This window comes from Rhamphochromis longiceps, linkage group LG22 (genome assembly GCF_057381845.1).
Source record: "Rhamphochromis longiceps isolate RC_006_pf linkage group LG22, R_longiceps_female_GT1.1, whole genome shotgun sequence".
In the NCBI taxonomy this organism is placed as follows: domain Eukaryota; kingdom Metazoa; phylum Chordata; class Actinopteri; order Cichliformes; family Cichlidae; genus Rhamphochromis; species Rhamphochromis longiceps.
Window position 1 is genome coordinate 15,801,294 of NC_140577.1, and position 18,944 is coordinate 15,820,237.

Here is an 18,944-nt window from a genome sequence, read left to right on the forward strand (position 1 = left end):
ATGTTAACTGATATTTAGAGCTTGTTAAACACCTCGCATGGCTCTTAAAGCCTGACATTGTCATTCCTCAAGTGGAAATCTTAGCGAGGAATAAATGAGTAAAAGCAGGTGCTGCTAATAAGAAAAAGTGCACCACAAAGCAATTATCACGAGAAATGAAGCAAAATGATTTCAGCGGATGTCACGAAGGTGGAAATTTACCCCATCAGTAAACCAGATGATTGCATTAGTACAACCGCACAACCACAAAGTGACAAGCGCTCAGAGCCAACAATCACCTTCTGCACCGACTGAGGTGGATTCATCATGTGGTTGTACGGTTTACAACTGAGTACAAATAGTGTGTGCAGGTGCACATTTGTAAGGATGGTGAGTGTAACTTGATGTTTATGAATGCGTTAAAAATCTCTCATTGTGAAAACAAGCTCTTGATATGAAAAGAAATGAAAACTTTAGCACCATTTGTTTTTCACAGCGTCTTTAAATACTTTATCGTAAACTTATTCATCTTATATCTGTTCGTTTGTCTTTTTCTGTGGTAATTTTCTGCATAGGAGTCAGCAAAACTGAACTTTGAACCTCGATACATGACGACCACGGTGATTCTCCCAGTTTTACAGTATCCCCCGTCTGTGGCAGCATCACCCTTTAAGCATAAGGGGAAAAAATGTTGAAATATATGGCTCAAGCTTTCCTGCAGAAATTAATTATGTAACCTATTGTAGCATACCTCCAAAGTTCACGGTGCATGAAAAACTTAATATGCATGGCCTTCACCTTTACAGGCTCATAAAACTGTAGAGTTGTGCTTAATTTTTTTTTTTTTACTTATTTTACAGTGTGACAGAAATAATTTATTAAGACCGACATATGATAATAACACTCTGCTTGGGAGAGATGTTAAAAAGTTGGGTTTGATGTCCACTCGCACAGCCGCAGAAAGGTCAATAATATTTTTTAATACGCCTCTAATGATATTCATGTTCTTAGTCATCACCTTTAAATTAGATTTTGTGAGGAGCAATGGAATTAATTCCACCGTCTAAAAAAAATCTGAAGTTATGTGCGTCTGTGTAAAATACGTTGCCATTATCAAGATATAACTGAGTAGACATATATATGGATAGATAGATAAAGGCTTATGGGTTAAAAAATACTGCATGCACTTTTGCATTAGAGAGAGTTTGATTTCGCTCAGCCCTGCAGTTTTTTTTCTCAGTTAGAGTGAAATGTAGCAAAAACAGTATAACACAATCTGTAAAGGCAGAACTCTTTATTTATCAAGTGGCTCTCTGGCACATCAAGTATTGTATTTAATACTCTGTAGTACTTTACTGTCACTCTGGATGTGTATGCTGTTGCTGTTTGACCTACATCTCAGCTGTGATGTTTGTGTGAAAATGAAAAAAGGTAAAAACGCCACTTTTAAATGCTCCCTCACGCATGTATCACAGACTGGACTCATCAAGTCAGGGTTGTGCGTGTTCTCTGACCAGGGCAGGTCTGGCGGCCCTGCCTACTACTTGATTAGGCCACTCTGACAACCCAGCAGCCTGGTAAGGTCAAGCCCTACAGAGTGTCAGAGAGGTGGGATGATGATGTATCTCTCTGATGTCTCCGTTTTTACCCTCTTGACTTTGTTGTTTTTCTCTTTACTCTTTTTGCCCATCTGTTGGGGACGCGTCTCCCATCAGAGCTGGACATCTAGAATGTTAACCGTCTGCGTGCCTGCAACAGAGCATTGCTTTGTATCGTCTGCAAGTAACAAACCGAAAAGAGACTTGGTGGATTCAACGCCTGCTTCACCTACTACACCTGTTGGTTTGTCTGACACACAATAGTTCTTGTAGCATTTTTTTTTCATATGTTTCAGAGGCTAGTTGTACAAAAACAAAGTAGTCACTTAACCGTTGCTATGTGGTTAATGTCTTACTAGATGTCTCACGTGTTTCATGTGAAAATAGAGATATAATTTTTCACATATCTTAGACAGACTTTTCTTTGCATATTGTCAAAAAATGTTTTAGCAAAATGTTAAAATAACCTAATTGCATTTTTTTCTAACATGTAACATCCTTTGTATTAGTTTTCTACCGGAGAAAACTTGGTCTACACATGGTAATGAAAGGCTGTTTGGGATGCTAGCCCAGTGGTTGGGCTTGCACAGGTATTTTGTCTCTTTTCATTCACGTTATTTATTCACTGAATTAGAAACAGGCCGCATTTTTAGAATTTAAACGATAGAATTATATGAATATATACATGTAGGTCTATAATTTAATGGTCAAGGACACAGTTCAAATCTCACTCACCTCCACACAGCAGACCAAATACTGTGTCACGTAGGCGTTAGTGTTGGATTGCTGCTTACCCCCAAATGACAGATGTGTAATCCACAATCGGAAAGGGATTTTTTTGATTTTCACAGGGTAGAGAATTAAAATTTTGATTGCTATATTTAATTTTTTATTGAATAGACTGGATACTGAATAGACTGAATACAGCAGCGCAAAGATTTTCATCTTTTAATGCCAGGTTTGGAGCTAGGTATGTGGTTATAGTTTATCCATTATGCCAGACCTTCCCAAAGTGTGGGGCCCGCCTAGGGGGGGCACAGAGCCATTGCAGGGGGGGGGGGGGTATGAAAAGGGGGAAGAAAAAGAAAAACAACGCTTGGACACTGCTAGCATAATGGACAGGTTTTTGACAGGGTGCCCACACAAACGCAAAGCAGGAGATGAAGCATCGCTGAATATGTTTCCAAACCAACTTCATTCTAAGCCAAAGACTAGAAAATATGGTGAAGCAAATTTTCCCTTTGGCTTAACCTGCACAAGTGCCAAGGTAGGTCTCCCCTGCAGATTTGGTTTTCCCTGTGTCGGGAGCAGCACTGGGCTGTTCAAATCACGGACAAACAGTGTCCCACATTCTTGATTTTTAGTTCACAAAAACTTCTCGTAAAGACTAACTACTCCTGACATGTTGGAGATGTTAGCTCTTTATACAGTAAAGTTACAGCGGGATACAAATAACATCAGGCTGATCCTGCCACGATTTGTTCCCTCGGTTCAAATCCCGGACAAACAGTATCCGACAGCTGTTTATGTTTTTGAACCCATTTTGCACAGAGAGGCATTTTTTAAGAAATGTATTGATAGCAATGTTAAATATTATTACACAGGAAAAGAACAACTACACGTAAAATAATTACACCGTGACTTCTCTGCCTTTCTAAATAGTAACTGAGTGCGTGTAAAACTTGTTGATAGAGACAAAATACTGTCACTGTTAATCTGAATATCTGCCATTATGCAATTCATCTCATGTAAACAATAACGTGGCGCACAGCGTGACGTACCTTTGACGTTGTGTGCGTTTACGTGTGGACGAAACAGCTGCGTTTTCAAAAACACCCGTGTAGGTGCAGACGTAGCGTAAAAGAGTTAGTAGTTTATTTTCTTACTACCTGTAATTTATTGCAGATTACTTCTATTTACTTATTTACTTAATTGTTTACTAAATGTTTGAGGTGTGAAATAAACTGCAGTGGAGCAAAATATGGGTGTGTGTGGTTGGAGGATGTGTTTGTGCGTGCGTGTGCGCACGGGGGGGGGGGCGCGAACATTTTTCTTGTAAAACAAAGGGGGCCTAGCAATAGTTTGGGAACCACTGCATTATGCCATGCACAGGCTTAGTACTTTACATGCCCACAGGATGCTCACACCGTGTATTCATGAACTTACATGAACTGCATTTTATCCCCAAAACAAAGAGGTGTTCTTTTCTCCCGGGCGACTGCAAGCGGTTTGTAGGTGAGAACAGCTGCTGTGATCCAGATGTTTCGCCCTAAGCCATTCATCCTACACGCTGCTTCTTCTGTAGGAGCGTCTCTTCCTGTTAGAATGTAAGCGGGCGTTTCACCTGCTAATTTTGCTGATGGCGCTAGTTGAGCAAGTGGTCGGGGGATTGGCTATTGTCAGTGTGACCTCAGCAACAGTTTCCATCACGTCTGAAAGCAAATGGGTGTAAATCACTAAATAAGAATTCAAACTGCATCTTAACATATCCACACGCCTCAGATATTCAGTGAGTAAGGATACAAAAGGATGCCGCTGTGCCAGATTTCTCTCGTTTCCCCTCTTGGTTTTGGTTTGCGCCTTTGCGTCAGCGTCTCCATATGAACAGTGAGAGAGGCTAGAAGTTTGTGCTGTGTGTGTGTGTAGCAGCAGGTGTATATGTGGGGAGCCGTGCATGGGTGTGTGTGACTGTGCTCAGGTGGCAGATACCCTCGGTAAATCATTTCAAATCCATTTATTCAGAAGCCTGTGTGCAGACGACACCTGCACAACGCTGCCAAAGATGTGCCACAATGTCAGCCACTCCGTTTGCAGCTCTGACCCCACCGGCTGGCGTGTGCATGAATGTGCACATGTTTATGTGTATGCATGCTATGTGCTGTGTCTAGTAGTATTCAGTGTTTGTCTATTTATGTTAGGGTAGGTGACTCTGTCAAATGTGTCTTATTCTAAAAGAGAGAGAGAGAAAGGAAAAGCAGCAGGGGAAGACTTTCTGAGTGGCTGTGTTATTGCTGTGTTGCTTTCAATGACTGCCGCCTTATATCTAGCATCAATCCCGAGGATAAGTAGTTAATTTAATTACTTTAATGAACAAACTGATGCTAAAAAGGAGGAAGCTTTGGTTCCTAAATAGCAAATTAATTTTTAAAAACCGCTAGAGAGCAAATTAATGTTATTTTTAGCTTGGATTTATACTTTTTTTTTTTGATATGACAGCTGTCTTAATCTGTGTTCAAAATGAGTTCGTTTGCGTGTGTCGTTTGCACGGTGACAGTCAGTTGTGACAGTTGTAAAGTGTTCTTGAAAAAGCGCCCGACGTGGACACTCAAGGCAGCCAGACGAAAGATTTGCGGGCTGTGATGTCTGTGTGTCAAATTACTTATCTCGCTAAGCATATGCTGGCACTTCAGAATCATATACTTCAAACCGGGATCCTTCAAAAGCATCAAAACGGACTGTCTTATTCAACACATCAGTCATGTAGCCAACAGCAAAATGAGCGAGATGTCATTTGCACTCGACAAAAAAAAAGAAAAAGAAAGCTTCCGGAGACATTTTAAAGACGCTCTCGATGACTGTTTCAATTTGGAAAGAGCGGTAATGATATCGTCTCAGCTGCCTTTTGTGCTTTTTTTTTTTCTGAAGATACAAGTCCACGACAAAGACTACTTAGATGTGCACTTCAGCTAAAGCTTTGCCAATTATTAATCTGAGTCCGGAAGACAATTAGTAAATCACTGCAGCACCCATTATCCAGCTGTTGCCCTAGATTTCAGGATTTTGTTGGGTTTTTTTGAAGAGTGAGGCAATCTCAGGGTCAATTTAGCCTGCCGCTAATGACAAAACACGAAATAATGATCCACGCTTTCAAACTTTGCACGCGCTTTGTGCCAATAACAAAGTCGTCTTTTGTTTTGAAAGTCTGAAATAAAATTATACAAACAATAATGACCCTCCTGCTAGATTATAAAAAGAAAAACAACAAAAATGTCTTTGCCAAATGCTACTGTAGCGATCCCCCTCCTTACACCTCAGCTCTCACAGCGCACCGGTCCTTGAGCTCGGTGCAAATATCTCACTTGGTTTGTACTGTTCCAAGTGTTGCAGAGGGCTAAACTATTTCATACTGCGTTAATTGGCCAGTGTCATTCCTGACGTTTGAATAAACAGAGAAAAAGAGGGAAAGCTGAGACAAATGGTGGCTAATTAAAGTGGTGTGTGTGTGTGTGTGTGTGTGTGTGTGAGAGAGTATTACAGAGTGAGAAACCAGCTGACAAAAAAAAAGGAGTGACGAAACACCCCGTCTGACAAAAGCAACTACTTTTTTTTGTGATGGAAACTTAAGATGAATAGAGTAAAAAAAAAGAAATCATTCTGCTTTCTTTGAAATCCTCTGCCTCTCTAATTGGGTTTTATTTAACGCTGACTGAGGGAGAAAGGAAAGTAATGATTTGCCACGTATTAAGAACAGGCGATTTTTAAGCCTTTGGCTGGAAGTATTTTTGAGAATTGTCATTAAAGAAAACAAAAAAACGTGTATAGTAGAGCCATCTCTCTTCTCCTGACCCTCACCGCTGCAAGCAATCTGATAAAACTCCCAGGAAAACTAATCTTAAAGAAGAGAGAAGAAAAATAAAGAGAAAGTAGGAAGTAGGTAGAGAAATGTTTGAACTCCCACCCAAGGGGGGACTCTTGTTTTCAGAGGTAGTGGGTTGGTCCGCCACATCATCCCCTGGGGGAATTCTCCTCCTCACCATTTCTCTGCTACTCTACAGTAGCCTCACCTTATGTTACAGTCCCTCTCCATCTCTCCTTGTCTGTGTGTGTGTGTCTGAAAGACTCACATGTGTGGGTGCGCACACATATACAAACCTTCAAACACTCGCCCAGCCCCCCCATCTCGCTTTTCTCACATTTGACCACTTGTCAGTTGATGTTTATGGGCCATTGTTTGCAGTGCTGATGATCATTGTCACCGGTTGATTCCATTACACGTAGCTCTCTGATGGATGGCGCCTACCCTGGCGTCCACTGATACGGGTGTCCTTGACCACCGGGGCAGACGCAATGAAGAAAGTAGGCATAGAAGAGGAGACTTGATCCTTTATTTAATTTTTTATTCACTAGGAAGTGTATCTCACGATCCGATTTTATGAGTGATTTCCAGGTGGGAGAAAACATTAAATGATTTCAAAAACTGTGGGCAAAACACAAAACGTGACAAAGTTCAACGCTTTAATAGCTGATTGGTAAACATACCAAAGAGGAAATGGTGGAAAACACACAGAAAATACAGAACAAATCACACATCAAAGCATTTTCTGATCTGATGACAGCCCTTTTCCTTTGGCAGTGCAGTAGCTGAGGTTTGGTTTACAGTTTGTACACAAAAACAACCTGGAATTCGGGGTTTGGGTTAAAACAAAACAAAAAGAGCATGTAGTGAAACGGGAAAAGCGCTGTTTTGGATTAGCATGACTACTTCAGTAAGCATTCACAGACATTGTTATTTTAATCAGAAACACAAATGCTAATGGTAGCAAGCAAAGCCTTTGATTGTATTTGCAGTTTTTACAGTTTTAGGAAAAGATGGTGAAACGGATTGCCGCACACCTTTTCTATAACATAAACCAGGTTTATGCTTTGCTCAGAAAAGGAATATATTATTATATAATATATTAATGTATATATTTAATAAAGTTTGGGCCCATGCCAACATCACAGGATCCTGCTATTTGTCTTGGGAGACCTGCATACTGCATGCATGAAGTGCCAGGGCCAGCACCTACGACGTCACACCACACGATCACATGTGAAACCAGTATACAGTATGCTCCAGCACACAATGAGTCAAAGCACCAGCCAATCAAGATCTTAGAACAGTGGTCCCCAACCCCCGGGCCACGGACAGGTACTGATCTGTGATTCGTTTGGTACCGGGCTGCGAGAGTTGAGGCTCGGGTGTGAAATTTATGGTTTTTGGGATTTTTATCAGTTTTTATCTTTATTTATTTATTATTTTTATCATTAACTCAGTTTCCCTGGATCTTTTCCCGTTTTCTGAATAAATCTTATTTTTTTTTGGTACCGGTACTGGTTTTATTTTTTTGTATTTATCCGCAACACCTTAAATGCTTAAATGACATAAACCAGTCCGTGGCGCAAAACAGATTGGGGACCGCTGTCTTAGAAATCTCAAATTTGACCAAAAAAAGGTATTTGTAAATGAAAACAAAGCTTGTTATATATTAATTTCTCAAAATGTTTGTTTTAAGTGAAAAAAATACCACCATGGCATCTAGAGCAGGGCAATATGACCAAAAATATTTATCACGATATACATTTGAAAATTTGCGATAACGATATAACTGATGATATAATTGACACTAGACAAAATACTTTACAACTCCTCAACTTTATTAGTGCAAAAAAACCCATCAATGTATTTTCACTTAAACAAGCAGCTGTTTTTATGTGGATTAAAGTTATATAAAAATTTAACAGTGCAAATGCAAATTTCTCGCTGACAGTTTAACCAAAAGGCATTTCCGGTGGAAATCGGCCGACATATCCTCAGCATAACCATGTATAATATCCACAAAACTTAAAAAGAGGTTATACACACACAATACAGTAATATTATGTTGACGCACAGTACGTATCACTCCGCGAGACTCCTGCCTACGATAGCTGTAATGCTCCGACAATCCATCAAGCGGTGCGGGTTCGTAGCTTAGCAAAGTCGTACTGAAACATTTGACAGATTTTTGAGCGCCGTGTACCACATAAAATCGTTTCGAGGTCAGTAAACACAACCAGAATTCATACATAAACAACACGGGATTATAAGCAGGGCTGCACATAAGTGGTCCGCAGGTGCGCATTCGCTGTCAAAATAAAAGACGCGCACCAGATAAGAAGTTGCAATGCGCGTTTCCGTACATATAAAAGGCACTGTTGTTGTCCGCTAGAGTGGGATTTTCACAGCATATTCTGCACCACATCTCTGTGCGTTCATCATTTGTTTGAAGCCAGCTCACATGCTGCAACCACTTTTCCGAGAATACGCACTTCTTTCGCGGTTCGGACTCCTTCTGACATTTCTTTGGAGGTGGAGGAACACCAAAGTAATTGCTTAAAGGAGCTTGCTTCGACATCTTTAAGAGTTCTAAACAAATGTCTGTCCTCCTCCAGAAAATCTTATGTACGCAAACGCGCATTGTACCTTCTTATCTGGTGCGCGTCTTTTTTTTTTTGACAGCGACCACTTATGTGCACCCCTGATTATAAGGGGCATTGTTGATTTTCAGAAAAATCAAAAGATTGATTTTAAGTGTGCCGTATTTTCCAAAAAACACGGTAATAACGACGGCCTGCTAGCATGCTCTACCAAAAATATTGCTTTATTGTGTATCATACGGACGATAGCTAAACCAGCTCCACACCACTGAACTTGCAGCATTTTTACAAACCAATTCTGGTTCATCCAACGATCCGCTTTCGCCCTTCTCATTCTCTGTCACCGCCATGCTTTTTCCGCCATGTGCGTATGAAAACAAAGGCACTGCGCATGCGTGTTTTACCCATATTCTATTGCGATATTTCATTTTCTTACCATTGCCCAACATTATACCGGTATTACCGTGAATGGTATGATATGGCCCAGCCCTAATGGCATGTTTGGGGCTTTCTGCTTGAGTGGAAGACGCATGAACTGCATGGACATGAACAGCATTAAGGTTTTGCATGCAGAAAAATTGTATTCAATCATTTAATTGTATAAAAGACACATTGTATTTGTTTTCTTGGTGTGCATTTGTGGCATTTCCTTTCTTTTAGGGTTAAATGCACATTAAAGAGCTGGGTGTGCTTAATGGTACCCACCTGGTTGTGCCTACAGTAGCTGCAGTTTTAAACAAGCAGTATATTTACACATATATCAGTGACTAATGCACGGCCACTGTACGTCTCTGCAGAACAATATGGCTAGTCTGTGAATTGTCAGATTGCTAAGCTCAAGAAGCAAAATGTTGGCTCTTTCCTCAAGAATCCTTGCATCGCTTTAAACAAACTGCTTTCCTTGGCTTAATAAAGACTTAAACTGACATGAGTGATGGAAGAGACTGACATGCAATCGAGCTCTCTTAATTGAGTTTGATGCTCCCTGATTATGACTTTAATTCATATAATTAAAAAAAGTTCACATGGTAGTTGTAGTAATTTGTGTTGCTTTACTCTGGTCTTAATTACATTATCGAAGTGAGTGTAAACAAACTGTCTGTGGTCTGGCCTCTTGCGGTGCTCCAGTGTCACAAAATTATTAGAAAATTTCTCCGCCACCTCGCTGAATTAGCGCTCGCAACTCACCGAAACCGATGAGCCAGAAGCGACGCCATCGCTCAGGAGCCACACATCACCGGCTGACGACTGCAATCACTGATGGGAGAAGACGGGCTTGGATTTAACCAGGCTGCCGCCAGGATGTAGTGTCAGTGAGGGATTGGCCATGAAGGAGTGTTGATAGCTAAAACATTTACCGTGAATCCAGCTATAGTCATTTTTCACACGGGCGAGGCATCATTGATCAGGACGATATCTCGCGCAGGGGAAAGTGTAGTTAAAGGCACATGTTTAACAAGCTTCACCGGCATTTTCCAAAAACGGTCACAGAAAGACTTACCATTAATATTCTGAGCAAAGACAGAGCCCCTTTCCATTTCTCAGATCTGTCTTTTGTCAGAGCGCTTTTCTTATAAAACACCTTCCTCGTATCGGACGACGTTATCATGCGAGATTCTGCTCTTTGATGTAGAAATTAGCTCCGCTTTGAGTCCTAATGATTCTTAACTTTTACTATCATCCTGCCCGTGTCCCTTTAAGACAATGCCACTGTGCAATAAGAAGGAAAGCCCAAGCCTCCAATAACACTACCACTAATGGAATTGCAATATGCAAAGCTATGCTAATTTTATGCATACTGTCAACCTACATAGTGGCCGTTCTTCATCCGTTTCAAAAGATGCGACTGCAATTAGACGACAGCTGATTGAAATCATTTGCCTTTTTATGATTCCGTTACTTTTGAGAGCTGACAGTGTGTTGTACAATTCACTGACAGTATGTTTTCACCGCACGCACAGATTAACTGCTAATATTGACCCTGACGCAAACCAACGGGTTGTACATTTCAAACGAGATGCTCGCTATCATGCCGGTTTGCGTGCGGTGTGTCATTTACCGTAGTCCCTGATTACCTGGTGATTTATGCTTTATATAAGGCTCGGGGAGCTTTCAAAGACACACGTGTACCATACCTTTACAGTGACTTAACATGTCTGAGACAGAGGAATTGAAATGATAGTTTAAGGGCTGCAGGGAAAAGAGAAGACTTATCAGTTAAGACTTGCTTTGTATGTAGGATATTTTTTCCCCTTCTCTCCTTGGAAGGCAGGGTGCAGTTGATGAATTCTTAAGCAGATCTTGCTGATAATTGTATTTCATAACTGTCATGCGGAGAGGGACTGTCCGCTGAGAAGCTATTTGTGTCACTGCATCTCTCTCTCGCTCTGTCTCTCCCCCTCTCTCTCTCTGCAGCCTCTTCAATAAAACTCAAATCACGACAGAGATTGTTAAGTCTACCTCCAAGATTATTAAATCCAAATGGAGAATTTATGGGTGACACTTCATAACAATTAATCTGAGATGCTTGATTAATAAAGTTTGCCCACCCCAGCCCCCCCTCTCATTCTCTTCTTCTTCTACTTCTTCTTTCTCGCCCTCCCCATCACTAAAGTTGTCCTGTTTGAGTGGGATGGAGGAGGAGGGGAAGAGACGTACGGGTGGCAGGATGGTTGTCACGGACGACATGAGTGTCATTCTTTTTGATTAATGGAGCATTGTGACCCCGCCCCTAACCCCCCACCACCACCAACACACACACACTCACACACGCCTCTTTCCCGAGCATGCCCACTCTCACCTCTGCTAGGGCCCCCCACACATCCACCTTCAATAACAGGTAAAAATAGATGTGGGCCAAGTTATGCTCTCCCATTTACTCCTTTACTAGACATGATTTGATGGTGAGGGGGGGCAGAGATAGGAAGGACAGAAAGAGACAAAAACTACACAAAGGGCAGGAAGATGGAAAGAAGGATAGAAGTGAAAAGGACAAAACAATTTAAAAAGATGGACCTGTTTAAAAAAATCTGAGAGAAGGGGTGAAATGGTTAATAAATAAGGGTAAAAAGGAAAAAAGCAACAGAGGAGACAGAAAGACAGGATTTTTTGGAGAATGTCACCTACCTAACCTTGTCACCATGTTAAGTCAGCTGTGATTAATTAGTTGAATGAGACTGAGCAATTAGGTCAGGAGTTTGGGTGTGTATGAGTATGCGTGTGTGTGTGTGTGTTCATGCATAACTTTTATTTATTTATTTATATCAAGACCATTTTATTGCCAAACGACAGAATCTGGGAACAGAAACACTTTTTCTCCTTTATTTGCCTCCCTGACAGCCTGTTTCCACTGCTCACACGCTCCGCTTGAATCGCAGACACGTTTAAGTAGCGAAAGCCCATGTACAATTTCAGGCACTTTCAAAAACACAACGTAGATGTTTTTGCATTAATCATCTTTGAGATTTGTACGTCTCCACGTGCAGGTTTGCTGAGATTTCAGGTTTTGCTGTAGATTTATTTACAGCTGGTGCTTTGTTTGCGATACATAAAACCGAGGCAAACATCTCGATGCGCGAAGGTTCTGTGACGTATTACGGCTAAACTGTGGCCCTAGATTCGTTTAAACGAATGTGAGGATAAGAAAACCCTGGGACAAATCCTTGAACCAGTAAAGGCTTACAAAAGATCATATTTAACAATGATGGCTATATATTTTCCTTTTTGCAATTAAAGAGTCCCTCTGTGTAATTTAATGCTTCTTTTCAAGTGTCGGCTCCCCTGAGACTTGGCCTGTAGCTATGCCATCGCTCTTGGTGATTATCATTAATGAATGTCGGCGAGGACCATCCCTCAATGTGACTAGGGAGGAAACACAAGCCCTAATTAAAGGTTCCTATTCATAAATATATGCCTCAAACTACACAGATCGACCGGCGCTATGCACACAAGTCATGTTAATGTCAGAAAAGCACCTTTTAAAGAGCATTTTCTCCCTTAATGTACGACACACCAGCTGCGGTGACAGATTTTAGCAGCCGAAAGCCCCGCAGCGAGGGATGTGTGCAATATGAGATTTGCAGATTTAAATTCAAGAGTAAAAGGAAAAGATTAGGACGCCCTAATTTGACACACGAGAGGACCTGATGACAAAAATGCTCGATTTCTATCTATCTATCGTCTTACTGCCCGAGTTAGCATTAAGATGTAGTTCTTGCAGACTGCTTTACGTTTTACCGCACGTGGTTGAAAGGAGCTCATTGTGCTTAGAAGTCAAAATATAAAAAAATTCACAAAACGAAATGTTATACAGGTTTACATGACGTCACTGGAGATGAAAGTAATCCCGACTGCTTGTGTACTCTCGCTGAAAATCATTTTAAATTGCTCTAAATGTGGACTGACGACTGCTCTCGTAAACCCAATTGGTTGCGTTGTCACACCAGTTTCCCAGACAAAGCTACTGGTAATTGTTATGTGAAGAAGATAATGTTAACACTGAGGATAATATTCCACATTCTGTCTGAATGTTCTTTTTTCTCCCCCCTCCCTCACTGACATTCGAAAACTCTTGTCGGAAAAAGAGCTGGGAGAGACAAACATTTGGCTGCTTCTCTTTCCTCCTTAATGGCTGAAAAATGCTAATTGGCGCGCACGTGTCAAGGAAAACAAAAGGCAAGGGAGGAGGAGAGGGAAGGAATGTGCGTGTCAGAGAGGCTGGTATTTTGAAATGTGAAATATGTCACTTTATTCAGCCAAGTTGGGACGGATTTTTAGCAAGGTTGTTTGAGGAAGTGGGAAATCTCGTCGTTTACACCGTTTGCCTGAGTAACGTTTGACCCGTGGTGGTGTGTAGCGTTTAAATAGGGTTTTTTTTTCTTTTTTTTTTTTGGGGGGGGGGGGGGGGGGGCATCCTGATGCTCTGCATTTACTTTGCTCATACTTTGTTTCCGCCACAGCTAATGTAAACACCCTGAAGCGGCTCAGTTCAGGTTCTGCGTGCTGTAAAATAACACCTCGAATCCCTCCGAGACTCCAATCCTTTAATAAACTTGCATCTGTCACCGCTGCACCGCACTTCATCACGTTCTTCGTCCAAACTGACAGAATCAAAAAAAAAAAAAGCCCAGGTGGGGATTACAAACCTTTAATTGCATTGTCAAAACTACAGCAACACATTTTTTTAAACTCTTCACTTTAAACAAGTCATGGAAAAAGTAAATCTCTATATCAAAAATATAAAAAAAAAAAAACCCTCTCCTTCACTCCATACTCACACTTGGCATTTTAATTATGCAGTCTTATCTGATAGATGTGGAGATATATCTCATGTCAAAGTTAGAGCCTGTTCTTTATTAATTTTTTATTATATATTCTTATATTCGGGCTGTCAATGATTGTCGGGAATCTGATAGGACCCTTCATTGATTGAAGATTATTCAAGATTATGAGGAGAGGTATTATCATAAGCCGTGAGCTTTCAACATTCGAAATCTTAACTTATTTGAATGATTCTAAAAGCAAAGATTACACCCTATTTCAGTCCACTATAAATGCGTTTATGAGTCCAGCAGTGTGCCCTGCAGACGGTAACAACACCCCCAACAGCAAATCTGCAGTGCACTTATCATACTTGTATGCCAGCAGAGCCCAAACCTTTTGACATCAGAGGTCTTTGGCTGCAAAAAGCTTGAACGGTTAGCCACAGGCCAAAAATATGCAACGCCGCATTAATTATTTATAAATATTAAGAGGAAGGCATTAAATTCATGCTTTTTTCCAGCAGGATTTTTTTTTTCCAATAATCTTTGCCATTAGCATGATTACATAAAATAGATCCTTAAACTGAAATGATAAGCATAGATTTTTCAGAATAAAAGCACAAATGAATGCCTAAGGGTAACAGATATGTTTCTAAAATGTGAATAAAGCAATCCTGCAGATTATGTTAGTCTCAAAACCTTTTTAGTATTAATAATTTATCCGCTGATATACATTTATAGTTCTGGTGTGTTAACTATCATTTAGCTTATTATTAAACTAACGGTTGGTGTGGTCCATTGTGTAATTCATCAAATGGGAAAAAATTACAACAATTCCTTCTTGAAGTACTAAAGACATTTACAAAAAAATTTTTTATCTCTCAGATATATAAAAGTTATACTTTTTGTATAAAGTTTTTTTTTTTGTATAAAGTTTCCCATTTAAAACAAAAATCAAACAAACTGTAAACTAAAGTGGCAGAATTAACAGAACGTCACAGTTTGCGTAGCCTCAATACAAACTGACACTGCCCACCCTCCCCAAAGTAAAAGTAAACAAACCGTGTGTGGCCTAAACACATATTTTTATTTATTTATTTTATTTCGATTTTTTTCCCCCAACAATGCTCTCTAAGATGCTGACTACGATGACAAAGATGATAACAAATGGAGCACAAGAGTTGAAATAGTACTGAAGGAAAAGATAAAAGAGGAAGAAACTAAGAGGATAAGTGGAAGACAATGGATGGATGAATGGATGTTTACTGTGTTGTGTGTTTGAGTGCCAAGTACGAGGGTACTGTGCACAAATTTGATCAAAATGTGAAAGAACAAACCTCAAGGCATAAGTGGATTTATTCACTTTTTTAACAACTTTAGATTCTACAAAAATGTATTAGACGGCGTACAAAACTAGGTCTAAATAGTAACAGAGCCCTGCTGTTGAGCTCTCTTATCAATAGTATAAACTGAATTTAAAAATGACCATTACACTGCCTGGAAACAGTAAACAAATACACATATAATTTCCTACTTTTTCCTCAGTGTTCTTTATGTATACGCCAGTCCGGCATATAATTCACAGATTACTTTTGACTGCAGCTAGAGCAACAACACAGTCGTTATTAAAAGTAACAGCATTCGCTCGGCAAAATAATTGCGTTTGGCATTATTTGGTCATCTGAGACTATCAGTGTTTTCAAAGTGCCTCACCTGATTTGACAACCCGCAGGACTTGTTTGCATTGTGATCCGCTAGACTGTATAAACAGCTTTGCTTTGCATCATCATGTCAGACCTAGAAAGAGGAAAAGGAAGGAGACAAAAGGAAGCAAAAACTATAACGTATGTAGATATACACAGAGGCTGCATGGATGTTCTCACAGCTCTGAGAGGCTATCTCCATGCAGAAAACGCGTGACATGTCATCGTGCTGTCAGTGAGCTGTAGTTAAGTGGAGGAAGGTGCTTTGTGTGTACAAGTTGGGGGTGGGAGGCGGGAAACAACTGTTTCTGTGTTTGGCAATTCTCGTTCGCACACATGGACACGAGTGGCTGAATCACAGTTAGAGGATCTACTATAGCGAGCAGTTTGGATCACAATCTCCAAATCGCAAGACACCGACTTTCACTTGTACACCTAACACCCTATATGTTAGGTGAGAGGTTACACGGAGAGGGGCATTTATTAAAACGCGCGTGTGTGTGTTTCAACAGGCTGTTGAAATTCAGCTCCAAGGTCACTAACGTATACGCGTCCTCAAACAAGATGAGGGAATAAGAGAAAAAGATGGGAAAAGAAACAATACTGCAGCGTCTCAGTGCATGTGCAGGGATGTTTTAAGTGCTGAGATGGCTCTCTGCCCTTTTCCCTGAACCACACGTCCCCACCCCGGCCTCAGATCAGCTCTTGCACGGCCGTCTCCTCTCTAAGCCTTTTGCTGCCCCTCCGCAAAATTCTTACAGATGCAAAAGATCAAAAGTTAATGTCAATTAATCTATTAAAAAAAATTTTTAAACAACTATTACATTCTTTCTATTTCATATTTCATCATTATTGACTCAATTCAGATTAGATTTCCGTGACCTCTTTGTAGCATTTTAAAGTTCAGCATATATCTGAAAATGTAAAACTGATCAAACTTTTGTTTTTCATTATACTAGTATTGATGCTTATTACTGTTTTTTAGCAGTGGATTAGTTTGTGGCGGTGGCTATGCAGCCAAACTGGTTCTATATTACTGCATTAATAGCTTCATCACAAAACACAGCAATGCAGCATAAACATATATAAGAATAAGCAAAGGTAAGATCAGAATTATTATAATGAGGATAACATATACTACAAAACAATAGATATTAAATCATTACATTTGTTTTCCAGTAAATGTGTGTTCACGTTCAAAAATGTAGGAAATGAAACCTACTAATCAGTCTAAATAAACAGAAATGTGTGTGTGTGTGTGTGTATTTATATTCCACAGCTGTGTTAGCTTTATATGAAAAGCACCATAAGATGGAGAAAAGCAGCTCTCCTGTCTGTCCGCAGACTCTGAGATGGAAATATTAGTGACGTAAGTCTGTTCCATCAATCAGCAGCCAGGCAGGGACAGACAGATGTTGGGGCGGTACTTGGTATTTCTTTTACCATATAATAAGCCACCTCAGACGTGTTCCCTGCGCAGATTAGGAGTTCTGCAGACAGATAGGAGGCTTGCTCCAAAATAAACTCGTCAGTCGAGAAGCAGAAAACTTCTCTGCTGTTCGTGATCCATACTTACTACCCGGTCACTGTGAAAACGCCAAATTACCTGAAGGATAAATTAGGAAACTCACCCGGAATTAGTCAAAGCGGGAGTGGAACGGCTGGGAGATTTGTTTTGGGGTTTTTTTAAAATCCAGTTTCTTCCTTGATCCGGTCCAAACCCTCTGCTTTACAGCCTGAACTGAAGCCGGTGTAGCTGGATGAATAATAAGTCCGACGCCTGGCTGCAGACGGAGCGCACACAGTCTGTGCCAGATTTCATGGCATCCAAGTTATGCTGTGATTATCACCGCACCCTCTATCGGGCTCAGTGTAAAGCAAATTTCAGACTTTTCCTCCTCTCCTTCACCGTGCTCCTCGGCGCTTGCCGCATCAGTCGGCTATACCATGATGCCTCATTAGAAATAACACTAGCCGAGATTGTGTGCTCTTTATAAACACTTTATGGTGGATAATAGTTAGGATGGAGTGTAGGCTATTAATGGAGCCTCTTGCGGATTCAGAGCCCCTCCCCTTCCCTCACCAGAAGCCCCACTTTAAAAAGGTGTAACGAATCGATCTTCAGCCTTCTTTGTCCCCCTAAAGAGGTCACCAAAAATATCCACATTTTTTTGGTTTTGTTTTTGCAAAACTTTGAGACCAAAAACTGACAAAGGAAATGCTGCAGCAGCATCTTATCTAGCTGAAAACTCAAGTGCAAACATTATTTTTTCCTGTTCTCCAAGTAAAACGTTGAAAGAAATTTATATTCTTATACATTATTAGAAAAAAACCCCTCCAGATTCCAAGCAGCTTGTAGTTGAATTATTGTGTGTTTGATGCTTGAAGTTGCAAATCTAACGGTTAGCCTGGCCTGGCAAATATCTTCTTTATTATGTAGGATCAATAACATCTGCCTGGTGCTTCAAAAATAATCAACAAATGTATTTTCTGTAGGTAAAAGATATGCCCCGAGTCCTCATTTCACTTAAAACTTTATTTGGCTGTAAGTTTGTGTAGCAGTGACTGTTACATCAAATATCTCTCTCACACAAACATACACACACACACACACACACACACTTTTCTTACTTTTCCAGGCACCTCTCATTTCTATTGTCTGGAAACGAGGTTGCACATCGCCTCCTCGTGTGTCCAGGAACAGGACGCACCTTTCTTGGGGACAGCAGGGCGTTGAAATGAAAGCCGTCCCAGTGAACAATTAACAGCCGCAGATTGACAGGTGGGCTCTGACTGTCAGGGTGACGCTTGTGGAGGGGTGGAGTAAAGGAGAGGCCGGAAAGGCAGCTGGATGTGTCTGTCTATCAGTGGGAGCTGTCGGAACGCACCACGCATCACCAATGTGCGCACATTTCACTGCGGAGAAATATCCGGGGACGCTCCTCCTTGCGCCTTTAAAATAAATAATAACAATAAATAAAAATCAGGGAATAATAACAGCTGAGACCCGGAATCTGCTCGCTTTTTTCCTCTTTCTATCTTTTTTTTTCTGTTGACTTTGTGACAAATTCGTCAAGTGTCCGTGTTGACAGTCGGGCGGTAAGCGTATGTGAGTAGCCTGTTTCTTTATCCAGTGGGTGCTTTCAGGGAGATGGGATGTGAGTTGATTGCTCCGGGGTTTCCACACGCTCACACTTGACTGATTGACATACACCCAGCCCGCC

The 18,944-nt window shown here is 40.7% G+C and overlaps 1 protein-coding gene and 1 long non-coding RNA gene across 5 annotated transcripts in view; one reads left to right on the forward strand and one right to left on the reverse strand.

Annotated features, from left to right (window-relative positions):
• Window positions 1–18,944, forward strand: part of LOC146643770 (teashirt homolog 1-like) — a 173,715-nt gene that overhangs the window by 123,490 nt on the left and 31,281 nt on the right. The window contains exon 1 of one of the 4 annotated variants that reach the window (XM_085395896.1): window positions 18,145–18,829. The exons of the other annotated variants lie outside the window; for them this stretch is intronic. The gene's annotated coding sequence lies outside the window, so the exon portion shown is untranslated. Of the gene's footprint in view, window positions 1–18,144; window positions 18,830–18,944 lie in introns of those variants that run through there. 4 annotated transcript variants of the gene reach the window in all.
• LOC146643771 (uncharacterized) lies at window positions 13,658–17,707 on the reverse strand. The gene is made up of 3 exons (XR_014909330.1): window positions 17,352–17,707; window positions 15,731–15,814; window positions 13,658–13,855 (listed from the first exon to the last, which is right to left on the reverse strand). It is a non-coding gene; the product is annotated as an uncharacterized LOC146643771 (long non-coding RNA).